The sequence below is a fragment of the Phalacrocorax carbo genome, chromosome 2 (assembly GCF_963921805.1).
Source record: "Phalacrocorax carbo chromosome 2, bPhaCar2.1, whole genome shotgun sequence".
Taxonomy (NCBI): Eukaryota; Metazoa; Chordata; class Aves; order Suliformes; family Phalacrocoracidae; genus Phalacrocorax; species Phalacrocorax carbo.
In genome coordinates this window covers 146,607,952-146,631,207 of record NC_087514.1, presented here as the reverse complement: position 1 = coordinate 146,631,207, position 23,256 = coordinate 146,607,952, and the positions used below count along the sequence as shown (strand labels likewise).

Sequence of the window (23,256 nt, the reverse complement as noted above, 5' to 3'; positions counted from 1 at the left end):
TTCCTTTCAAAGGTGTTTCTGAACGGACTGTATGATCTGCTACCTAAATAAAAGATTGAAACACAGTTCTGGAATAAAACTGATGTTTCTCCATCCAGAAGCATCATACCTCCTCATAATCATATCTCTGGCAAAACTGAAATCCAAAAGGATGTTCCCAGATTGTTGGCTTTCCTGCCTGAAAAGAATGGAGTAATTTGACGTGGCAAGTTAGGGCACAGAAATATACAGCTTTTTCATGAAACTGCCTTACACCACAGGAGATGTAAATAGGCTTCTTCCACAGGTCACGATAGTTCAGATACACCTTATTGTCAAGACTTTTCCCAAAAGACATAAAACATTTCAAAGTTTCTGAAAAAAAATCATGCCATCAGAATAACAGAAAAAAGGGTAAAAGAATTGGATGCTTTAGGTTGAAATCACCCATCTGCTGGAAAGGTCTAAGCATCTACATGCAGGGTTTTTAGTGTACCAAACCGATAATAGTGGTTAGTAAGTAAGCAAAAGACTTCTGTTAGTGCAATACACCTCAACACACGCTCCCTGTCCAGCCCAAACAAACTATTTTAAAGAACAGAGTAACGAAAAGGAGAAGGTGTTGCAGCATGAGGATGAAGCACAGTTAGACATGCTGGAGGTGGGTTCATTAACTCAGGCTTTCAGAAACCCCATCCTATTCAGGCATTCTCATGCTCTCCTTCAAAAAAGAGTATACTTTGTGAACTTGGAGTTCACAAAGGCAATTCATATCCTAATATCTTCATTATGTGTCCCACTAAGTACCAGGCAAGACAACCCTTGGAGGCTACAGATGTGGTGCATTAAGTTTCCAGACAACCACAGTGAAGAGATTTTGCTATATTCCTTACTCCTGCTGGATTTAATAGAGGTAGAGAAAATACCTGCCTAGATTTTAGTTTTGCTTGAAAAGCACTCAGATTCTGATTAATTTTCAAAAGATGAACATAGTGACGTAATTAGCTACCAGTCTCTGAGGGAAGGAAAATGGTTGGGTTTTTGTATTTCGTTTGGTTTCTTTTGCCTCGAGAAGGCCTCAATAAACTATCGAAACCAAAAAGAGTTCAAAGAAGGATTAAAGATGAAAAATGAAACAATACATTTAGAAAAGACTTAGAAAAGCTTTAATGTAAGACTCTCTGGAACCATCAAAATGCAAACAGGAAAACCTGCACTATAACTATTTGTTTGTGGAAGGAATAGTAATTAAGTAAATAAGCTAACTGCATATGTAAAGAAAGATGTTTGCTTCATCTCTCTCGGCTTTGGGTAAGACATACAAAATGCTGAATCAGTCAGACCCTCAAAAATAAACAAGTTTTACATCTACTAATGCATAGGACTTTCTTGAATTCTCAAATAATCAAATACTGCTGGATCTAGAAGATACACATGCAGTGATCTCCAGCTGCTCCATCGTGTTCCTTAGGGCCTGCAAACACTGGCTTTCTGAAGGAGAACATTTGCCAGGTAAAGGTTGGGAGCCAGGGCAGCTGCCTGGATTCAGCACCACAGAGGTGGTGCTCAATAACACAGCACAGAATGTGAATCCAACCAAAAACATTTTGGATTATACAAGGCACCACATTCACTACATAAAATATGAATTCAATTATTTTATTTGTTATTTAAAGTGCTTAATACTTCAGGATTGGCTGAGCAACAAAAGCAACTAAATTCTTGTTCAGCAAGACAACAATTATCCCAGAGGAGCAATTGCAATATGTGCTTTAATTCTCAAACTTGAAACTCAGGGTGATTACACAACCTGGAATTCAGAGCATCTGAAGGACACTGACAAACATATCCATTGTTTGCTATTCTGAGGAAAAGGCATGAACATGTCTGGCAGCTTTGAACATTTCAGTTCCAGCATCAGATCATATCACAAATAAGCACAAGGCATTTGCCGCTAGGCTAGCCAGTTCTCAGAAGTCCATTCATATAACACTGCTCCACTTCTGATTTATTTCCTTTTACTTTATAAAACCTGAGACTTACAGGAATTTTTCTTAAAGTCCCCGGACTTCTGACTACCATTCTGAAGGCAAGAATACAAACAAAGACAGTTCTCACTATTACATGAGGAGAAAAATAAAAGGCTGGAGACAAAGTCTTGACCTCATGCAAGATACTGGCAAAGTTCATTGACTCAGGGGAACCCAAACTTTACCCTAAGGCCCTTCTGTAAGCATATATGGACACAGACGACAGTAATAGCTGACATTTTAAAATGGAATGAAAGGCAAACACAGTGACATCCAAAGGGTAATAGCAATGAATCTCCACAGGTTTTCCTAAACCATTGCTGTGCTGATTTCTTCTGGAAAGAAATACTGTTACGCTTTCCTCCAATTGTGGTAATTGTATTTCTGCCATTCAGTATTGGTAGAATGACAACTTGTCAACATTTTAGTATGTTAATCTTATAAAGTCCGTCCATAGTAAGCCAGTAATAAAACTTCCCAAAGGTTTTCTTCTAAAACGGATAAAAATTGTTGCTCTGTTTTGTCTCAAAAGATGCTACCACTGAAAGCCCGTACTTTACTCCTAGCTGTCGGGATATCAACTCAAATGCAACTTTTCCAACTAATCTTTGCTCTAGGTCTGTTGAGATGATTTACAGGGTGAATAAATTGATTCCTCTGCCTCAGTCACAGGGTCCATCTAAGCAACATCATCAAGATTTGGTCAGCAGTAGTTATTGACCACTGGAATCAGCCAAAATGCCTCAAACTAAGATGACCTGGGAACCAAATGACTCTCTGGAGAAAGCCAAAGTAAGTATCTTTTTATGTATTTCACAGAAAGCATAGAAAATTGAGCAAGAAGAAATCTATTGCAACCCTCTGCATGGAAGCAGGCTCAATTATACCTCAGATATTCCTGCCAGACATTTATCTAATACATGCTCAAGTATGTCTACCGGTAGAGATTTTCCATGTCATTAGGCAATTTACCGTAGAGCTTAACAGCTCATGCAGTCACAAGTGATTTCCTAACCCCCTACTCTCATTTACTTTGCTGCAATCTAAGCCCAGATCTGCTTATCCTATCCAAAATGGATGGGGAGAGCAAACTATTGCCTTTATCTTTGCAACTACTTTTTAAGCACCTTAAAAATATTTCTGTGTTCCACTTGAGTCTGCTGCCTGTTTTACTAGCCCAGCCCCCTTAACACTTCTCTGCACTTTCCAGACATGTAGGCCACATTTGCTACATCTTCTTTGTCCTCTCATTTGGTCTAATCAGCTGGCTTGCATTCTTCCTGAACTGCAACGTGCAAGCCTGGACGCAGCATTTCTGCTGAGACTGTGTGAGCTCAGAAGAGAATAGACAGCCTTATGTTGTCATTCTTCTTCTTAGGATCCATTTTAGCCTTTAAAACTTCTAACATGGATCCTGTGTCTCGCCTATCTTTTCGCATTCCTGTAATGGTGCAGACAGCGTTCTGAGAAGCAAGACTCTTGCACATTTTCACATAGAATTGGCTTCTATTTCTTTCAGAATGCTGCTCTCATTTGTCACTATCATCTTGAATCCAACCCTCCAACATACTTTTAATCCTCTCACCTTTGCTTAATCTGCAAATTTAGTATTTCTCAGTTGATTTTTCAAAGCTGACAACCTATTAGTAAACGCGTCTAGCATGTGCAATATCTTCCAGGTTCTCAGATGAAAGCACAGAATTGCTCATTTCGTTAGTTTCTTTTCAGTGTTATAGAATCCATAGCTACAGAACAAAATATACCTATTTCTTCCATTATATGCTGAACTCTTTTTTACCCCAGGTATACTGCCACCCAAGTAATTTTCCTGTTCTTTATAACCATGTTATACAACCTGTAGTAAGTCGCTCATTGCTGAAAGATTGAGATAGTCAATGTACATAGTGTTTGCCCCTATTACCTTTGCTATTGTGCAACTTAAGGTAATATATACTTTTAAAAGACCAAAATGATTCTTATATCGTATAAGCATGGCATTGTAGCTGTTACTCTTTGGAGACAGTCTGCTTGATCTCACTTCAGCTGTTCATTGAGCTACACAACAGATTCCGAAAAAGCCTATTATTTGTTTGGTTTATTATAGTTGGTATAGTATAAAACTATTCATGACATACTTTTTGGGTAAAGCTATGCATATTTCTTGGATAAAGTCCTTAGTCTATCAGGCTGCACTGCCTAGTATTACGATACACATAGTACCCAACTCTCTATTTTTTATGTCCCTGTAGTGAAGTCATGTCCCACTGAAGCCCACTGAATTTCCGTCTTAACCTTCATGCAGACAAAACTCATTGTTTCAACTGATCTTTCTTGTAGCAAAAGCCTGGAGGATGAGCTCTGGTCAATATCACTAATTTCATCAACATATTTTATTCTGGTGTGAGTACTTTTAATCGAAGTGTGGAGGGAGCCTAAAGACATTTCACATGGAAGGTTCATCCTCGAGGTCTTCTCCAGGCATGTAGAGGACACAGTTATCAGAAGTAGTCAACATGGATTCACCAAGGGAAGATCATGCTTGACCAACAGTATAGCCTTCTATGATGGTGTGACTGGCTGGGTTGATGAAGGGAGAGCAGTGGATGTTGTCTATCTTGACTTCAGTAAGGCATTAGACACTGTCTCCCATAACATCTCACAGGAAAGATAAGGAAGTGTGGGTTGGATGAGTGGACAGTGAGGTGGACAGAGAACTGGCTCAACAACAGAACTCAGAGGGTCATGATCAATGGAGCAGAGACTGGATGGAGGCCTGTCACTAGCGGTGTTCCCCAGGAGTCTCTGCTGAGTCCAGTCCTGTTCAACATATTCATCAATGACCTGGATGATGGGATAGAGTGTAACTACAGCATGTTTGCTGATGATACCAAGCTGAGAGGAGTGGCTGATGCACCAGAAGGCTGTGCTGCCATCCAGCAAGACCTGGACAGGCTGGAGGTCTGGGCTGAGGGGAACCTCAGGAAATTCAACAAGAGCAAGTGCAAGGTCCTGCACTTGGGGAGGAACAACCCCAGGCACCAGTACAGGCTGGGGGTTGAACTACTGGAAAGCGGCTCTGTTGAGAAGGACCTGGGAGTGCTGGTGGACAGCAAGCTGACCCTGAGCCAGCACTGTGCCCTTGTGGCCAAGAAGGCCAATGGTATCCTGGGATGAATTAAAAAGAGTGTGGCCAGCAGATGGAGGCAGGTTGTCCTCCCCGTGTACTCTGCCCTAGTGGGACCACATTTGGAGTACTGTGTCCACTTTTGGGGCCCCCAGTTTAAGAAGGACAGGGAACTGCTTGAGAAAGTCCAGCAGAGAGCTATCAAGATGATCAGGGGACAGGAGCATCTCCCTTATGAGGAAAGGCTGAGAGACCTGGGTTTGTTCAGCCTGGAGAAGAGAAGACTGAGGGGGGATTTCATCAATACCTATAAATACTAAAGGGTGGGTGTCAAGATGATGGGACTAGGCTCTTTTCATTAGTGCCCAATGACAGAACAGGGGGCAATGGGCACAAGTTGGAACATGGGAAGTTCCACCTCAATATGAGAAAAAACTTCTTTCCTGTGAGGGTGGCAGAGCAGTGGAACAGGCTGTCCAGGGAGGTTGTGGAGTCTCCTTCCCTGGAGACATTCAAAACCCACCTGGATGTGTTCCTGTGCCCCTTGCTTAGGTGTGCCTGCTCGAGCAGGGGTCTTGGACAAGATGATCTCCAGAGTTCCCTTCCAACCCCTACCATTCTGTGATTCTGCCAAATAAGGGATGCAATTAGGGAATGTTTTAGGATGATGGAAAGGGGTCTTTTCCATCAACACTATCTCTGTCATTTGAGGCCATCCACTGATCCTTGCAGAAAGGAGTTTCTGAAAAACGGGAATGTGGGACACAGCTATTATGACAGTCATTGAAATATGACACATAGGTGAGAAACAAAAACTATCCCTCCATCAGTTAGAAAATCACAGCTCTGGCTAATAAAAGTTCTACATTTCATCTCTGGTCTTTACGACAAGAGTTCTTTAAAACTATTAGCAGTATCTTCGGTTTTCTCAGAATGAAAGCTGATAAATTAGCAACAGAGAGAAGAACTCCTAAACTAGACCGTTCACTTGGAGTCGTTACATAAATGGCCTTTCTGAAATGTGTCCAAGACTTAAATTATTCTGATTAGTTGACGTCTCTGGAACTGGCAACAAGCCTTTTTTTCACTGTTGCTCTCATGGCAATTATTATTCTTGTTTCACTGCATATTTTACTAACATTTCTCAAGTGTCTAGTTATAAATCTCTTAAAAGGCTGAAGACAATTGAATCAGTAGAAGTAAAATAAGAACAGAACCAAACTGATATGATCCCTGCCGTTCCTGTATAACTATTTTTGAAGTTGAAAACAAGTATCCTACATCCAACCTGGAATTGATGAGTATGTACTTCAAAAAGGAACGGGGATGCTCTTAAGCCTATCCATTATATTTACATATCACAAAAGGATACATAATTCAGAACGACAAAGTTATAAGTTACTGCACACAGTTTGCTTCTTTTTGTTCAATTATTTTCTTAAAACAGGAAGCTAACTGTAAAATTAGGATTTCTAATATTCATCTCCACAACACATTTTTCCTTGTAGATAACAGCTCTCTTCAGATTCAAGAAAGCTCTAAAAGATCTCATTTATCTAATCTATCAGAACCAATTAATTTTACCAGAAATATATTCCTCTCATATCCTCAAACATCAGACCTTTCGTGTTCCCACAGTTCTTCTCCCTAAACTGCTATCAACTCTATAATTGGAGTTTGTGTCTCTTTGTTCCACAGTTCTTTCAAACACCACTTCAAGTCCCACCACTTCTCATTAACTAGTAACTTCTTCAACTCTCTTTGATAGAAGAGTCAAATCCCCCAAGTCAAAACTTTGTAAATTAGTATTCATTATTCCATGTTTCATGGAACGTGCATTATCTGCCATTGAATCAGGAATAGAAACTACTGTCTCAGTTTCTAACATGTTAAATAACTTTAGAAAACTGTTCTTTCATTGTCCTCTGTACAGATCATTCCTTTGACCCCTGTGCTGCCTAAGAGTGATACAATCCATGAGATTCCTCTAACAATATGGTGTGACATGCCATTGAAAATCAGCTGTGAAGTATTCTCTAACAGATGCTGTAAGAAATTTTCCATGCTCTATGATGAAAGAGGATGCAAGCAACCTTTTCATTACTTGCACCACATTTCAGCTCTCTTCTCACTTTTCTTCTTGCTCTCCCACACCCAAATGGGTAAAGGGCTTAATCCTAGTATGTTTGAAAGATCCAGTCCAAGCAACCTTAAATGAAATATCTCTTTCTACTGAAGTAAAAAAAGACTAAACATGCATTAGTACAGAAACTGTTTCAATTTCAGTGGGTTCAATATGGAAATACAAGGCTGTCAATTGCCAAAGATGCCAACCATCATTTTTTGCAAACAGGGCTCCAGAAAATTTTCTTATTCTACCAACACTCTTTTTCTGTTCAATAGTACAGGACAAACAGCCAGACAATAACTATTTCCACGCATACAAATACCATGAACACCACTGAAAACGCAAGGAGCTGAGAAGGAAATTCTTCATTACCAAGAAGTTAGGATTACTAACTGAAACATTCTCTACATGAAATACAAGATAATAGCAAAGGAAAAAAGGGTGAATGGACTTAGGCACTCCGGAAGAAAAGCTGAGAGCTATCAGTACAGACAGGTTTTCTCTGGACAGAAGATGATAAATGTACAGAGGAACTGTTTGTAAACTGAAAATTCATCCAGCTGATTAGGCAGAAACAATTTTTCCTTAGGATCTTAGCAGGGGTTTGCTTTGTTCTCTCATCTGACAGTACTTTCAATTACTGAGACAGAATGACAAAAGAACATATGTGCTCAATGATCAGAGGACCTGCACCATCAAACTGGGCATCTGCTACTCATTTCTGAAGGATGCTGCAAGTGAGACTCAAGTTAAAACCAGAATACTGAATAGTGCTAAGCCAAGCTAGCTGGAGCAGGGCCAAGAAATGGGGTGATCTGCAGAGGAATTTAACACAGTGGTCTGTAGAAAGTAAATTGTACCTGGGCATGCACCCTGTAATTGTTTCATTGTATTTGATCAACTACATTGCAGACGGATGACTTGGGCATACATACGGCCAATGACAGACCAAAGAGAGGTGTAAAGGTGATTCAATTTCAATAAAATATCCTTGGCTTTGCTTCCAAAGAGAGTCAAAGTGCACTATCATGACCCAGCCATTAATCCATGAAAATATAACTAGATCTGGAGGTACTGTATCCTTGAACAGGATGCATCACAGGAATAATCACCTAATTTATGAAGCTGAAGTGTCTCCTCTGACTTGATTTCATTCTAACCTGGTTTGCACCTGTCCCATGCTGTCCTGAATTGCTTACTCATTTTTGAAACTCTTATGGCTACCTACCACATTCACCAGCTGTAACAGCAGCTGTTATTTCTGTTGCCCCTTTTTTCCCACAAAGAAAAAAAAAAAAGTCTTTTTTTCCTTCCATCTTTCACCATAAACTGACAGTCTGGTAAAACACATTTTGCAAATAAAATTCTGAAGCATTTCAGAAATGGGGAGTTCAATCAATGCACTGAATCATAGTTGGTCAGTGACAAAATCAATAGGGGTACAATGTTACTTGTAACTCCTTTCTACTGACTGCATGGAATTTATGGGAAAGATGGTCTTCAATTAATTTTTATTTCAGTAAGTCTTACAATTTTTTTTCCTTGCGTTTCTTCAGATAAATCCTTGGATAACATGCTTAAAAATTCAGTAACAAAATAGTTTCCCAGGTTTTATGGAGACAGTAACTGTTTATAAATGTATGCTATGCAACAGCTTCTACTAGAAACCTTTGTAATCTCACTACATTGTGGGAAAGCAGAGAGGGAGACAACTCCTTTTCACAGAAAACAGGGTTAGCAGTGAGTTTCTTCAAAATGGTAAATGGAATCACAGAATAATTGCGGTCAGAAGGGACTTCCAGGATCGTGTAGTGCAAGGTCTGTTTAGATCAGGCTGCTCAAGACCATGCCCAAATGAGTCTTGAGAACCTCCTAGGACAAAGACAGCACAACTTCTCTGTGCATCCTGTTCCAGTATTTGATCATGCTCATGGTAAAAAGAAAAATCTTAATACCTAATCAGAATATCCCACATTAATATATTTTTGTTACCCAAACTTTTAAAATGTATGACTAATTTAAAATCATACTAATTACAGAAACACCTCCATATTCATAGCTTTTTGACCCCCACCTCCACTAATGCAAAGTTTGATTTGAATTTCTTTTCTCTCTCCATTCAATATCTGAGTGGTAAATTAAAATATGTGAACAGAATCTGTACAGGAATTCTGTACAGATGTAGGGGAAAAAAAGGATCCAGAATAGAGACCCATGTGGCAGTACATCATGCCACAGCACAAACATGCCTGTCAGTTGTCTAATAAACGATTATTACAAAAAAATCTCTTTACCCAGTCCCCTGGGTTTGCATTTCCTTAGGTAGACACCACAACTTCCATTGGTTTTATTATAACAGAAAGCCCTTTTCAAACTGGTAGCAAATGGAAAACAGATCAAACTTTTTAAAACTTTGAAGTTGTTTAACAGTGCTTTCCTGCAGAATATCCAAAAAGAAGGGATATTCAAACCCTTTGAGGAATATTAAGTTCCTGTGAAATAACAGCATTTAAGAATTTTATATAACACATCCCTAAGAATGGTACATACCCCTGAAGCACATTTTTATTGCCTGTGTTTGGGGATGTTCACATTGTCCTTGTAAGTGACTTATTCTATTTGACATTCAGCAGAGCTCTCAGACTGCATAACTTTTGGCAGTGAGTTCTTCAGGTCATGTGACATGAGTCACACAAAAAAACAAAACAAGACCAAAAAATCACATCCTTTTGTTTTCTTCAGCTTTTTAATTTGTTCCTTTCAATTTTACTGGATATGCCTTTCCAATATTATGAGAAGACAAAGCCAGAGTCGTTTGGTTTGCATACTCCATCTTTGTTAGTTTTTTCATCTTTCCTCAGTTGATGCCTTTCAGAACTAAAGAGTCCAGGACAAAGATATATCATCCATCTGGGCAGGTCTTTTAACCCCAAATTATTTTCTAGCTCATTTCTGAACACCCCATCTTTTGATTTCACATAGGATGACCTTAAAGGAATTCAGCATTCAAGTGAAGGACAGTCACAGAGAACAGCAGGAGAAAAAAAGCATAGGGAATGTTATACCCAAAACTAATAAAACAAGGCAAGCCATGTGGCTACCTGGGTTAAACAAAGACTAAAATGAGTTTTTCTAAAAACAGATAACACGCAACCTCAAAAACACTGAAAATGCAACACATCGATAGGCACCTTTACAGAAAGCCCTAGAATGGCATAAAATGAAATGTCATGTTATAGCATTCTGATCGTCAGGATGACTGGGAATAACATAGAAGGAGGAAATCAGATATTCGATCTGCTTGCACCTCAAGGTGGTAATTTGTTTTCCATAACTACTTCAGCTAGGGCTTTAGAGACCTGGTAAATGTTTCCAGTCTTGGATACCGCTAATTCAGTAGTGCCCAAAGAATTATAATGGCTGAAATGAGTAGCCATAGCCACAAAGATTGCTGAAGAGTTTACTGGGTCTTTTCCCTAAAAAAGCTCTCATATAGATGGGACTACATGGACCTATGATGATAAAAATAAACGGCAAAATAATTTCTTAAGTCATCTTAAATCACAGTTTTGCTCGTTCTGTTTTCCTTACTTTAAACTGAATGACAAATGGTAGTAAAATTTGCCTTTTGCAGCAATAGCAACAGATTTTTCTGCTGCCTCTGGCTACTGCCAGGAGCCTTGAATTTTACTTGGGAAATTACAGAGGCAAAAGGCTATAACTTCTCCTTAATCATTTTATTTTATGTCTCAGCTCTTGTAAGGTGCTTCAGCTGTAGAGTCTCAGACTAAAGTGATTCAGTAGTTTATATGCTCAGAGGATACAGTCACTCTGAATGGAGTTACTCTACTTATAAGGTAAATATGAGAACATGCTTCCACATTACCCCTGGGAGACTTCTCCTGAAACACAGAGGGCAAGTTCTGTCCTCGGCTGGAGGAGGCTGAACATAGGTGAGTTTGTAAAATGTTATCTGGCTTATCTGGATCTATTTCAACATCCACCTGAACTCTGAAAGACGGAAAAGTCAGGTGGCTGATTTGTGAGCGTATAAATCATCCCTTAACAAAATCTCTTAGGAATTGCTTAACACCTCTCTTGGAGGCAGCACAACAGCTTCAGTCTCCAGTGCTGGTTTCACTGCCTTATGTTAGCTCTTAATTTAAAGCTAAGTGTAGAGCAGGTCACATTCAAGTCACTGGGAAAAAGCCCAGTTACTCTTATGGTGTACGACCAAACCTTAAAAGAAAATAATAAAACCATTAATTAAGCCCATTTAAAAGGAAAAACAACAACAAGCAAACACAATCCAGCTGGAGTTATTTGTAATTACATGTAATTTTTCTAACCGGTTACTTTTCCACGTAAGCACAGGGGCCATTGCTTTGTTAAGCTTTATAAAAACCAAATCACAGAGCACCTCCTGTTGTCACACACTGTGAAACCTGGCTTGGCCTTTGTAATCATAGTATTTGGGCTGTAATTTGCAGACATATACTGACAGTTTCAGCTAACACCTTCTCTTATCCATCCCTTATTTTCCCCAACAAATGGAAAACATCTATGAAACATCAGATCTGAGAACTGAAGCAGTGCTTCCTCTGGGTGCCACGCAAAAGGTCTATTATCATCAGAAAACAAACATGTTGCTTTTTTCCATAAAGGGTGAATTCAAAACATTAAATAATTATCATATTTCAGAGAATATGAGTGCACTCAGGCCAAAAATACTGGCTGCAGGATACTGGCATCTTCATTTTACATCCATGCTAATGTGGAGACTCAAAACATTCCCTCCTTTACTTATTTATGTGCAACAACAATCAAGACCCTTTTCCAGGCAGCAGCAAACATACCAAAAAATAGAGTTCAGTTTCCACTGCTATTCTGTGATTCAAGGTTGAGAAGAGAGAAATCCCAGCAGCATGGCACAAGATAATTAAAACATAAACTATAGCTCAGCTTTACAAGTAATCTGTACAAGAGTGACAGGATGCCAAAGCTTTGGCACCTACAATGCATAAACAGACAACACACCATGTCCAGACGGGGCAGAGCATGATATCTGCTGTTCACTAGGCTATGTGAAATGCTTACTGAGACCTTGGATTAAGTTTACCTAGTGCATTCCTTCTGTTCATCCACCATCAGGCTCAGTAAAGCGAACGGGCTGTGAAATCAATAGCTTCCCATTTGTTGATTTTTAGGAGAGGCGCAACGCTGCTCTATGTAAAAGCGCCTGAACTGTCAACACTTGAATGAATCTGAAAGGACTTACCAGCCACTGACCCCAAAAGATAATGAGCACACACTAGTGACCATTCAATGCTTCCTCACTAGAGAGGCAGTTTCGTAACAGTGACAGAACCTTTAACTTCTGGGTCATCAGATATAAAATATCATTACTGTCCAGTAACTATTCAGTGATGAAAAGGACACAAGAAGAGCTGGCAATCACAGTCCTTTCTTTGGACTTGTGATGAGCAATTTCTGGCTAGACAAGTAGTTCTCTACAGTGCCAGGCTAAAGGATGCCAAATCTATTCTGTGCCAGCCAAGGGCTCACACAGGTATTTCAATGGGATTACCCAAGAGCTTGACAATTGAGTACAAGTTTGAAGGTTATGCTGGACTGGGACCACAGTGACCAGCACTAAGTCTCTCTTGATTAACTTCTCTGCATGAACATGTATTGCAAAAAAATTAGAAAGACCTAGATTCTGAAAGGTGTTTAGATACCAAAATCTCATTGTCGTAACATGCTTAAATATCTCTGAAGACATAAGCCAAACCATCCTCTATACTCCCAATTACTCTGTTGGGAGCCTTAGCGAAGAGGCCAGTGACAAAACAAGCATGCAGATGGGCAAATCCCATGTGTCAACATGACGTGCTAGAGAGGGCCATCATGTTTCACTGTACTGTAGCTCAGTCTCTTTTGTAACTGTACAAATTTCTGCTTCTCTCATCTTGCTGTCATCCATCAGCACTAAGGACTCTTCAAAACAAAGAAGAAAATGGTTCCAATTCTACAACAGTCCTATAAATGTAGCCATAGTTTAATCACAGTTACAAAACAACCAATACATTACACTGAGTCATACAGACTCCTTTCCCTAATCTGTACCAGGGAAAAATCTACTTTATTTGTAGAGACTTATTTCAACAGGTTAACTAAAACTCTGTTATAGCCGGATGCTTAAGGAAAGAAGCCATACTGGACCTGAAATTGATAGCCACGTAGCACATTCAACTGTGGTGCATGCTTTCTCTGTAATTCCCCTTCTCTGAATGTGTAGTCTTTGAGATACAGACGAATGGACAACACTTGTCAAACTGTGATTACTCCAGAAATTGAAATACATAAAATAATACCTGATGCAATCAAATACACATCCAACTGTCATTTGCTTGGAACATAGACAAGCAGATAGCAAATGATTCAATTTGTAATTAATTCACAGAAAGAATGAGGAGTTGAAAAAAAAAACCCTATATAAATACATTCTTCAGGACTTGGCAGAAAATAATGACTGAACAAGCATCTCAAAAGGAAAATTAATGAATGACAACAGAGGCAGTACATGTGTAATGTGGAGATAGACTGCAAGAAAATTAAACAGGTTCCTTATGGGAAAATAGTCACCTTCTCCATATTTAGCCCAGAAAAAACACATGGTTCCTAATTGAATTCATGGCTATTACTCAATCAGAAGCTTCTCATGAAGTCAGAAACTGTGAAAGTATGCTTCTGAAAACAGAGCCCCAGGAGATAATTGAAGCCTTAGAATCACAGTGGTGATTTTCTTGAACACTCATCCCCAGGTTACCCAAAATAAAATCCATCAGAGAAGATACAATGCAGCTACATAAAGGTTACAGTGAATGAGATGTAAATAAAGAAAGCAGACAAAAAAATGTATAAACAATCTTTTGGGAAAACTATGCTTGAGTATTTGCACATGTATGCATGCATATTCAACTTTACTATATAAAACATATCTGAAAAAAGCTCATTTTTTAAGAAATACTAATTCCCCTTTGAAAGCGCTGTCCAGAATCTTCACATACCTTAGCAATGTTTTAAGAGCTTTGCAATATCTGCAGTTTCAGAACTTAACCACAGTTTTCAAGATCACACGCAAGCAGGTTTTCTAAAGGAAACACTGGATAAAAGGGACATGACGTGTATAAACACCCCAGATGTCATAGCAGTGCCATGTGAATAGCCACAATCCCTGGCTTTAAACTGATGGAGATTTAAATTGAAGCCAGACTCACAAAGCAGATGACAGCCTGACAATTCACACGTTACAACTGCCTCGCTAACAGCAAGAAATATTTTTATGGAAGTTGTAGGGAGAAAAAAAAAGTATTATTGAATGAAAAATTCAGTTCATAAATCTTATGATCGGAGAGAGAAGAAAACAGAACAACTGGGTTTTTTCCAGGATCAATACTGAAATTAAATCTGTGGTCTTCTCAGCCACCCAGCCAGCTCTCAAGGACATTCAGTGCTAAAATAGCAATAATAAAAGAGCCTCACGTTCCTCATATGAGAATTAAACCCCACTCTGTGTTCCTATTCCAGATTTAGCAGATAATGGCTTGCTAACCTTATTGTTTGCCTTCAAAGTTCCCTCACCACCAAATGAATTTTGTCACTGCTGCTTTGAAGTTAGGGTCAGAGGACAGCAGGGACAGAGATCTGTTTGCACCATTTACCATTTAGTGCTACATAAAACCTGTGCACTCATTAAGGTTAAATGCCAACCATGTGAAAAATCCATTGGCCAAGTCCTGCTGCCATGGAGGGTAAATGAGAGAATTTAGCCATTCTTCAGTGCCAAGCTAGACAGAAAGCAAACCATACATCACACAGGTGCAAAACCATCTCTCTGTGCAGCAAGGTGCAGCATCAGCAAAGAAAGCTTAGAGAAAGGATTATCAGCCCAGGGTATGGCACAGTCTAATTTATGGGCTAAAAAGTATGTGGAGAGACCTTCAGATAGAGAAGCAGTACAAACTACTCAGAGTATATAAGACCCAGTGGGCAAAGGTGGCCAAATAATGGCAAGAGATTAAATAGACTTAATATACTACTGAGCTCTCACAGATAAGTACCATTAGCTCACAGATACTTCATTTTCTAAAAGACCAATTACTAAAGTCCTGCCACTGAATAAAGATTGCAGCTTTTACTCTTTGGCTTCTAGAGGGGAAAAAAAATAATTAGTCTGGACAACTCAGAAATTATACAAGAAACGAGCAAAAAATGCCAATAGATTATTTCTTAACAAATCCTATGATTTCTTGACACTCACAACATGTAATTTTGGAGTCAGTAAAGCTGAAGACATCATCGCAATACACAGGTGCCTGGTAAAGCCTGATTCATGAAGGCAGGGGTACAAGCCTGTCATCAACAGTATTGAAAAAGCCTGAACATTGCACTAGTGTGAACCTGTTGCTTGTTCAGTCTATACACTGGAGTAGGAATGCATATTCCAACGTCACTAAAGAAAATCTAAAATTTCACATTCCTATTTTATCCAGTTAGACTGACAAAAATCAATTTGAATAATATATTAAACTAGTGTCAGGCAAAATACTGCAGCTCTTGCTCCTTATAAGTAGGAGGTTTCCAGCCAGAGCAAAATTTGGCTGCTACATTCATGTCCTTATTACTATAATGCTTTTCTGACATCTGCTGCCCTATAATCAGTGCTTGGATGCCAATATTGACTTGTGATATGATACTGTACACCAAATCAGTGCTTCAGCAAACCAAAGAAAAAGACAGAGTCAGAAGCAAAATAAAGAATTCAATATCAAACTAACATGGAATGGAAGTTTGAGTTCTCAGGTGTTCCCGTTACCTGATACATTTTTGATATGCAGTAAAAAAAAAAATGTCATTCATATTAAATGAGTTACTAAAAACCATAAATTCCTAAATCACAAGTCTTTTTCAAACAATTGCTGCAACACATGGCTTTTCTGGAAGCTCTGAGGGTAGAGGTGGCTTAACCTCCTAGAGCTTCTCTTCACATGATGCTGAAATGTGTGCAATTGGTTTTGATGGGGCAGGGTGTAAAACTCCCTTAGTCATCCCTCCCCTTCTTACTAAAGTCTTTGGACATAAGCCTTTGTGTGTGGAGAGGCACAGGCAATATATATACCAGCTTGCTTGAATCCTGGAGTCCAAACAACACAGTTGTGATTTCACTCCGCCTGTGTTTTGAATGAGGGTGGAGGCTTCCTTGCTATAGAACTCATTGAGATGTATTAAAAATTGTCACCACCCTCAAAGACAAAAGGCAGAAAGAAAGAAGGAAACACTGTTCTCAAAACTGCTGGAGACCAGGCACAGAAACTGATTTTCAGTTAGGTCCTTTCACACAGACGGTACTTGAAAGAACTGAGGTTGGAACTGGATCTCCTGAAACTTGGTTTGCTGGCTATCCTATAACTGTAGGATTAAACTGTATGTTAGTCTTCATTACCTGAAGTCTTTAAGTCAGATTTCTTTTAAAATATGTGTAAACTGAGGCATTAACAATACAAGTTGTGCCAGGGGAGGTTTAGATTGGGTATTAGGGTTGTCAGGCACTGGAACAGGCTGCCCAAGGAAGTGGTTGAGTCACCATCCCTGGGGTATTTAAAAGACCTGTAGATGTGGTGCCTAGGGACATGGTTTAGTGGTGGAGTTGGCAGTGTTAGGTTAACGGTTGGACTGGGTGATCTTAAAGGTCTTTTCCAACTTAAACGAATCATTGATTCCATGAATATCAAAGTTGCAGACTCCTGGAGAACCCTAAGAACTGACACTCTGTGACTTAGTCGCTCACCACAGAGTTTTTTAGGTTAGTTTGATGATGGGTAGATGATTCTTACACACAGATATTCCTAACTCTCTCTTCCAATTTTTAAACTAGCCTGTACAGCCCTGCTATCCCTTTGATACTCTGAAGAAAGACGGTGAGACACTAGGCAATGGAAGAGTGCTTTAGTGCTCTTTGTCCCCTGTAAACAGATCTGCAAGACTGAAACAAGCTCCAAGAAGACAAAAGCAAGAGAACATAGTATCAGCACATCCAACAGTACAGTTAGTTTGTTAGACCGACCAGCTAGCTTCTCAAGCTTACCACAACAGCAAGCCTGTGGAGCTACATTTGCTTGGTCTCTCTAACATAGCTCTTCTGGCCACCAGTTCCACCACTTTTTCAAGATTCTCTTTACTACTCAACATTATATTGAGCCTTTCTGGTTTCTTTTGTGTAAATGATGTCTCAAAAAAGGGAGGAATGGTACAGACTAAGGAGCTGGGATTCTCTCACTATGTTTCCCAACTTCAAATGCCAGAGCCCTGTTCATTTGTCCTTTCAAAGGTTGCTTTGTCTTCTCCTGCCAGTGGGTGCTGGGACACACACCCCTCCCCTCCTTCTCTCTTTTTGTTTTTTACTATCTCTAGATTTTTCTTAATTACATGAAATTTCTGGCTTAGTTTTCAACTGCTTTTGCTTGTTAAAAGCTTAATATATAATGATAAAATTTTACTAATCATCACAGCAACTTTGTAATGACACATGCATTAGTCACATAACTGAAATTACTTCACCTTCCGGAGCCAACACAATCTAAACACAGTACTTGAGCATAACTTAATTACAGGATTAGGGAACGGGTTGTCTGATGTGCGTGACATGCCTGTATCCCTTCAGGGGGATGCTTGGAGGGCTGAAACACAGCGGTATGATGCTTCCTTTTCAATCCTCCACTACACAGGGCCCACAGTGGTTTTAAAAACCAATGACCACGCTGCAAGTTTTGGACAGACTGTAAAGGAGTACAGCAGGGCCATGTAAGTGCCTACTACAGTATCATTATAGAAAAACCTCGAGTGAAATCTGTAGTTAAACAGCCATGCCACAAAAGCTGTGCAGAAGCCAGCAGGTTAGACACACAACTGTGATGCTATGAAACCGTTCTTGTTGGGACAGTTGGAGCAGAAATAGCAGCGCTGCAAGGCAAGGCTCCTGGACAAGGGATACTCTCCAGGCAGCAGAAACTGTGGAGTTCATTTAGGTACACACTCTTAAGAGACCTCTTTGACTTTGAAAGGGAAGCACATTCAGAACATCATTGCGTTATTAGTTGCTGGTTTTTATATTTACAGACTAAATTTATTCATGGCCAATGTATAACTGTTCTTTACCTCTAATATCTCCTCTTCTCTGTTTTTTCTCCCTAAATATATTTATAGACATCTATTACATCTTCTCCTAGACTTTGTTTTGTAGGACTAAAGAAATTTATCCTACCTCACAGTGGATAAATTGTCCCTTTTCATCCCAGATAGGCTTCATCTGCACCTGTTGCAATTTGAATGAATTTTTATTACAAATGAATGATCAGAACTTCGTGCAATATTTTATGCTCATTTATACCAGTGTACTGCTGAAAAAGCTGGCTCTCCTATCTTTTAGCAACAGATTCACTTTTCCCACATCTGTTCCACATTTTTAAGGTCCAGTCTTTCTGCAGTAAAGAGGTAGATGATAAGTTTTTTTCAGTTTAGAAGCAGAAATTTTGGCTATCAGTCACAAAATGTGTGAATTTTAGTTTTGTATTATTTCATGCCTTTTTCATACTTCACTATCTTCTAATTATTTTTACATTATTTTCTAGTCCTCCTCTGACACAAATTAAAAGGAATCATGAGTATGACAGCAAAATTTACTAGCATACTCCCACTTTTTATGACAAATTTATTATGGAAATGCTAAAAAAGACCAGACCCAAAGCAAATTCACAAGGATTTCTATTTGCTTGGAGGGAAGCTACTTCCACATTCTCCTTCACAGAGTCTTGCCATGTCCATTACAATTGTTCTGTTAGTAATGATTTTCCCTAGCTGAACTAACCACTTCCATGTGATACCATACCAAATGCCCTTGGGAAGAAAAGTAAAATAAGACCTACCACAAACTCTTTTCACTGAAGTGTAAAATAATAATCTTCCCTTTCTCGAAAATTCTATCACCTAGTTCTTAAAAAATTTCAGTGATAAATCATTATGTCAGTATATAATTGAAATGCTGAAATTATTGTTTCAAAATGTGTTCTAAAGCCTAAGAGTATAATTGCCTGAGTCACTATTTTTATTATTCTGAAAAATGAGATACATGACAAAATGCCATGTATTACCAAATAAAAAAACAGATTCTTTTTTCCTAGAGAAACACTGAAAATCAAAGGGTGAAAAGGTGAAAGTTTCTTCTTTTTTTTAATTAATGTATTTTCCTGATTTAATCAAGTCCTAAAAAAAAAAAAGAAGAAAAAACATGTTTCTTACAAAATCACCTGCAAAACAAACAGTTCTGTTCCCCACCCCCACCCCCCACCCCCCATTTTAAATATTTAATACAGATTAAGCCTGGACACTGATATTCAGCTGAGAATATTTTTTATTTGTATTATCATTATGGGGTGAGGAGGGTAGGGAATTTCTTTGCTAAAACTGTTGGGTAAACTTATGAGAGATCTTTTTGAGTATCTATGTTTAAAAAGGCTCCTCTTTCAACAGAGGGCTTTGTATAAATAGCTTTAACATCTGTGGGCCTGCTGAGTTCCTTCTTTATTCATGTTTCACTGGACCTATAATTAAATCCTGTTCAAAAATGCATCACTTCAGGTGTCCTAATGAAGAATCCTGAGGGAGCTGGTAATAGTTCGCTGAGGGAGAGCAACAAAGCTGCTTCGCTACTTACAACTATTTGTTGCAAGATTCATTCTCTTCAGCAGATGGACGGCTACAGTAAAAGACAGAGACTCAGGGCTGGAGAGGCCATAAAACTCTCAAGAGCAGGAAATTACATAGGCATATCTGCCAATGCGGTCTATTTATGAAAAGTCATTAGGCGTTCCCAGGCTCTTCAATTCCTGCTTCCCCAAACAGGAGAACAGTATTTTAAAAGCAGTAAACTCAAATCATCTTGTTTTAATTTAAGTTTATTCTTGCTATTTGCTTTTATATGCTAAGCATATAACTCATGCCAAACACAAAACGTATCCACCTGCTACAGAGAAACCAATTAGATGTATAAGTAGGTTGGGGATTTTCTCCCTTGAAACTTGATCCATCAGCCTATGGAGAGTTTTGAAGCAGTAAATATATACTACAGTATTGATACCACATAATTTGGCTTTTGTTTCAACATGAGTTTTGGCCCTGATGCTAACAACTTTGAAGGCCCTGCGTTATTATGCTACGGACAGAAGACTCAGGGAGAAGTCGTCTTATATCTAAGTCTATGAGACCTGATGAGATGGATCCCAGAGTCCTGAGGGAGCGGGCTGATGTAGTTGCCAAGCTACTCTCCATGACATCTGAAAAGTCATGGCAGTCACTGAAGTCCCTGGGGACTGGAAGAAGGGAAACATTGTGCCCATTTTAAAAAAGGGTAGAAAGGAGGACTCTGGGAACTACCAACCTGTCAGCCTCACCTCTGTGCCTGGTAAGATCATGGAACAGATCTTCCCAGGAGGTACACTAAGACACACAGAGGTCAGGGAAGTCATTTGAGGCAGCCAGCATAGCTTCACCAAGGGCAAGTCCTGACTGACCAACATAGTGGTCTTCTATGATGGAGTGACTACATCAGTGGACAAGGGAAGGGCTATGGATGTCATCTATCTGGACTTCTGTAAGGCCTTTGATATAGTCCCCCACAACATCCTTCTCTCTAAATTGGGGAGATATGGATCTGATGGGTGAACTGTTTGATGGATAAGGAATTGTTTGGACAGTTGCGTCCAGAGAGTAGTGGTCAATGACTCAATGTAGAGATGGAGACCAGTGACAATTGGTGTCCCTCAACCATCCATATTTGGACTAGTAGTGTTTAATGTCTTCATCAATGACATACTGGGATCTAGTGCACCCTCAGCAAGTTTGCAGATGACACCAAGCTGAATGATGTGGCTGACACGTCTGAGAGACAGGATGCCATCCAGAGGGCCATGGAGAAGCTTGAGAAGTGAGCCTATGTGACCCTCATGAGGTTCAACAAGGCCAAGTGCAAGGTCCTGCACCTGGGTTGGGGCAACCCCTGGTATCAATACAGGCTGGGGAATGAAAGCACTGAGAGCAGCCCTGCTGAGAAGGACTTGGGGGGTACTGGTGGATGAAAAGCTGGACATGAGCTGACAATGTGCGCTTGCAGCCCAGAAAGCCAACCGTATCCTGGGTTGCATCAAAAGCAGCACGGCCAGCAGGTCGAGGGAGGTGATTCTGCCCCTCTACTCTGCTCTGGTGAGACCCCACCTGGAGTGCTGCGTCCAGCTCTGGGGTCCTCAGCACAGGTAAGACATGGACTTGTTGGAGCAGTTCCAGAGGAGGGCCACAAAAATGACCAGAGGGATGGATCACCTCTCCTATGAAGACAGGCTGAGAGAGTTGGGATTGCTCAGCCTGGAGAAGAGAAGACTCCAGGACATCATTGTGGCCTTTCAGTACTTAAAGGGGACTTATAAGAAAGATGGGGACAAACCTTTTAGCAGGTCCTCTTGTGATAGGACAAGAAGTATTGGTTTTAAACCAAAAGCGGGTAGATTTAGACTACATGTGAGGAAGAAATTTTTTACTGTGAGAGTGGTGAAACACTGAAACAGGTTGTCCAGAGAGGTAGTAGGTGCCCCATCCCTGGAGATGTTCAAGGTCAAGCTGGACGAGGCTTTGAGCAACCTGATCTAGTTGAAGATGTCCCTGCTTATTGCAGGGGGGGTGGACTAGATGACCTTGAAAGGTCCCTTCCAATCCAAAGTATTCTATGATTCTATGAAGCCACCTGCCTCCCAAGAGCTGTGTCACATGTCAGTTGACCGGACTGCACTCTGGACCCTTTTTCCTCCTTGGCTGAAGAGCTCCACAAGCCTCACACACCTTCTTCCTCTTGGGCGCCAGACAGCCACAATGAGCAGCTGGACCCAGGTTGCTCCATCACAGGCAGCTATAAACCTTAACAGGCAAATTGTTATTGGAGCCACTAGGATTTTTGCCAGAGTACGGAAAGCAAATTTAGACGAACATCTGTAAGTATAGCAGTGAAGAATGGTCATCAGTACGTGAAGTTGCTTGTATGAGGAATAGCAAAAAACACAAAGTGATCAGAGAAACCCTGATATCCTTGTGTAGTCACTTCATTTGAATGCATTATGAGATACTATTAGAAACAGTATGAGGTACTAGTAGAAGTGAAAAGTTGAAAAGTAAAAGTAAACGTCAAGAAAAGAGAAGTAATAGATGCTGTTTGCATTTTCTGTTGAAAACTTCCAGTGTCTATTGATTTATCACTTTGATTTTTACTGAGTATGAAAAAGATGATAAAATATTGAAAACAGTAATTAAGCTAGGATAAACAGGGTTGTGCTTTCCTGAATGCATCACACTGTATCAATAAACGAAAGCAAAACTTGGAGTGGAATGCCCTCTTAGAACAGTAAACAGAATGGTATCTCTGCAAAGTGAATACACCGAGTGTTCAAAGTAACATCCCTATTACAGAGACTGTGAAAACTGATTATAAATAGGCAAATAAAGAATAAAGACAAAAAAAATATTACTGTATAACTGGCATGGAGCCCTGTCTTTAAATATGTCTATATATTCACACAAGCACATATACATGTACCTACACACCCCATTTCTATCTGTACATTTATGAGAGGTTACACACTGATGGCAAAATGACTTGCAACTGGGCACCAGTCAAAATGGGTTCATAAATATTATCAACATATAAACCTACAATGTCCCACAGCTCGTTCTAAACATTTCTAATTTATTTTGCATCCTTCCAACACAGTTTTGACATTCTAAATTTCCTTAAATAATATTTAGCAGCAGGAAACGACCAGGACGATAAGACCTGGCTGCCCCTTGTACACACTGCTCAGTGCTGCCCAGACCAGAAGCCTCCCCCAGGCCAATGA

The 23,256-nt window shown here is 39.7% G+C and overlaps 1 protein-coding gene across 2 annotated transcripts in view; it reads right to left on the bottom strand.

The window, feature by feature from the left end:
- The window catches only part of PLXDC2 (plexin domain containing 2), a 278,546-nt gene that overhangs the window by 238,175 nt on the left and 17,115 nt on the right, over positions 1-23,256 (bottom strand). The window contains exon 2 of one of the 2 annotated variants that reach the window (XM_064444756.1): positions 18,585-18,635. The exons of the other annotated variant lie outside the window; for it this stretch is intronic. The gene's annotated coding sequence lies outside the window, so the exon portion shown is untranslated. The remainder of the gene's footprint in view (positions 1-18,584; positions 18,636-23,256) is intronic. 2 annotated transcript variants of the gene reach the window in all.